Here is a 3,061-nt window from a genome sequence, read left to right on the forward strand (position 1 = left end):
CATCAAAATAGTTTGGGGGATGTTTCATAAATCTATGAAAGAGATGAAGATAAATATTAAAAACTTTGTAATCTCACATATCAAAACATAGAAGCTTATTTCATGGTGTTATATATACCAAAAATGTTATGGCTTTTTTTTTCAATTGAGATATAACAATGAAATTCTATGTGTGGAGAATATAATGAACATCCAACTTTTCTTCTTACCTAAAAAAAGTTGTTCTTATAAGTGACAATATTTGTATTACTGAATTGACAGAACAGAGAGCAATGATATAGTTCTATAGCATCTTTTTTAAGAATAAAGGTAGATCTTTCTACTGCTCTTTTTAAAATTGATAAATAATTGTATTTTATAAAGTATAATATGGTGTTTTAATACATTTATTGTTTTAGTTCAGAGGCAATGTCCCCCAAAAGTTCACATGTAAGACAATGCAAAAAGGTTTGGAGGAGAAATGATCTCGCTATATCATTAACCTAATCAGTGAACTAATCCCTGATGGGATTAACAGAGTGGTGACTGCAGGCAGGTGGGGATGGTTCTTTGGGGGATTGACTATGGGGTATATATTTTATATCTGGAGAGTGGAGTCTCTCTGCTTCCTGATCATCATGTGAGCTGAATTCATTCTGCTACACTTTTGCACCATGATGTTCTGCCTCATCTTGAGCCCAAAGGAGTGGAGTGGGCTATCCATGGACTGAGACCTCTGAAACTGTAAGCAAAAACAAAAAATACATAGAAAGAGTTTGAAAACTAACATCAGAGACCATCAGAAAATTTTATAGTTCTTACCTACTTTTAATTCATATTTTTTCTATACACTGTATTATAAGAATATTTTGATCAAGATAATTAAGAATCTCAAATAGAGAAAAAACTTAGTGTCATTAAACTTTACTGGATATTTTTTTCTTTTCCATTCAGCATATCCAATAAAAAGCATGTTTCCATCTTCCCCTCACCAATGTACATATTTTATATATGAAAGAAATCTTGAATTTTGAAGTGGACATGTTGGCACATGCCTATAAATTCTGATACTCAGGAAACTGAGAATGGACGACCACTGAGCAAAGGAAATTAAGGTAAGCCTGAGCAAAATGGGAAGAAATCATCTGAAAAACAATATCAATCACCAATGAAAAATCATAAATTTCTTGAGCTTACATTCTTCATGAATATAAAAACCCAGTCACTATTAATTAGAAGCACAGTATATTCTGTAGATTATCCTACAGTCACAATAATATTTTCCACTCAGTTTCTTAGAATTTAAACATTGCCTCTTCATTTTTATATAGGGTTTAGTCATTAATATTAGAACTCAATTATTGTATGGCTTTTAAATTCAAAGTACTTACACTTGATGGAATTTCTAAAAGCCTAAGTAATGATAAATTAGCAAGTTAAACATAGTACAACTTACTGTAATACATATACAAATTACATTCATATAGCTTAAGAATTTTAGTGCGTCATAACCCAATTTCCAGAAAGGCATAGCATTTCAAAACTATCAGGAAATACATCTATAATTGCCTTATGTGAATTTCTTTTCTTTCCCTCAAACCCTCTCAAAGAATTAAACCTCAATTTTAAAATGTGAACTCCTGAAAATCGGGCCTTCATTTAACTGTGTTTATGACAGCATCTAATGCATTCTCATCCATTTACAGAAAGAAGATTTTAAATTCAGACCAAAAAAGTGAGAAAGCAATACATCTTATGCTATGGAAAGTCTCTCAATTATTTACTGTACAATATCTAATATATTTTTATTGCATATCCATTATGTTCTAGGTTCTAGAAACACAAAAATTTAGATTAAAAGTTTCTAAACTTAAAACTTAAGAGTTCGGGTGGTTTAAAGGACAAATAGGCATGATGAGAATATGTTTACAATACAATATGATAAATTTCTTCAGAGGATTAATGCAAAATATCACCAAAATACACAAATGTTTACAGCAGCACTATTCACAATAAGCAAAAGATGGAAACAACCCAAATGTCCATTGACAGCAAATGGATAAACAAAATATATACACATTCAAGGAATTGTTGTTACAACAAATATTAAATTAATGAAATTCTGAGAAAATGTTACAACATAAATTCAGTCCAAAAACATTATATTAAGTCAAATAAGTTAGATACAAAAAGATATATATTTTCCAATTCTACTTACATGGATTAGAAAATTAGCCTATTCATAGAGATGAAAAGTAGAACAGTGATTACCAGAAGCTGACTAGAGAAATAATTTTTACTTTTTAAAAAGCTTTTTCCAATTTTTATTGGTGCATCATAGTTGTATCTAATTGTTGGATTCCTTGTTACATATTTTTACATGCAAACAATATAACAATGTAATTTAATCAATATAATTCCCTGGTATTTCCCTTGGGGTGTTATTTTTAAATCAATAATGAGTTTATGAATAAGATGATGATGTAGTTCTGAAGATTGGCAATGGTAAAGTCTGCCCCAAAATATGAATGCACGCCATTGAATTGTACCATTGAACATAGTTACAATGGTGGATTTTATATTATATATGTTTTAATCTAATAACTTCAAAATGTAAAAGGAAAAAAAAATCTCTACAAAACAAAAATCCCTCTGTATGACCAAGGAGTTCACTGAGTTTCTAGAGTAGTCAGGGATGGCTGGATCTGGCACAGTTGTTTGCTGAAGCTGAGTCAGATTTTACTGGGTTTACTTCCTAAAAAAGTGCAGTTCATACAGTCTAACAATAGTCTCAATGGCAAGGAGATATGCAAAGGCATTTTAGAATCTCAAGTACTTCTCCATGACAAAAGATGCATGGTTGTACCTGAAGAAAAAGGAGAAGAATTAAACCTGAAAAAGATTAGCTGGGACCAGGTCATGTAGTATATCTGTGGCAGATTTTATTTTCTAAGGACAAAAACACTGTTTCCTGTCTCACATATTCTTATGGAATCATGCCATTCATCCCCTCATTACACACACAAACCCCTTAAATCAAACTCTTTTCCATTTGAATGGAGGAAGATCTGTGATGGATCTG

This window comes from Callospermophilus lateralis, chromosome 6, assembly GCF_048772815.1.
Source record: "Callospermophilus lateralis isolate mCalLat2 chromosome 6, mCalLat2.hap1, whole genome shotgun sequence".
In the NCBI taxonomy this organism is placed as follows: domain Eukaryota; kingdom Metazoa; phylum Chordata; class Mammalia; order Rodentia; family Sciuridae; genus Callospermophilus; species Callospermophilus lateralis.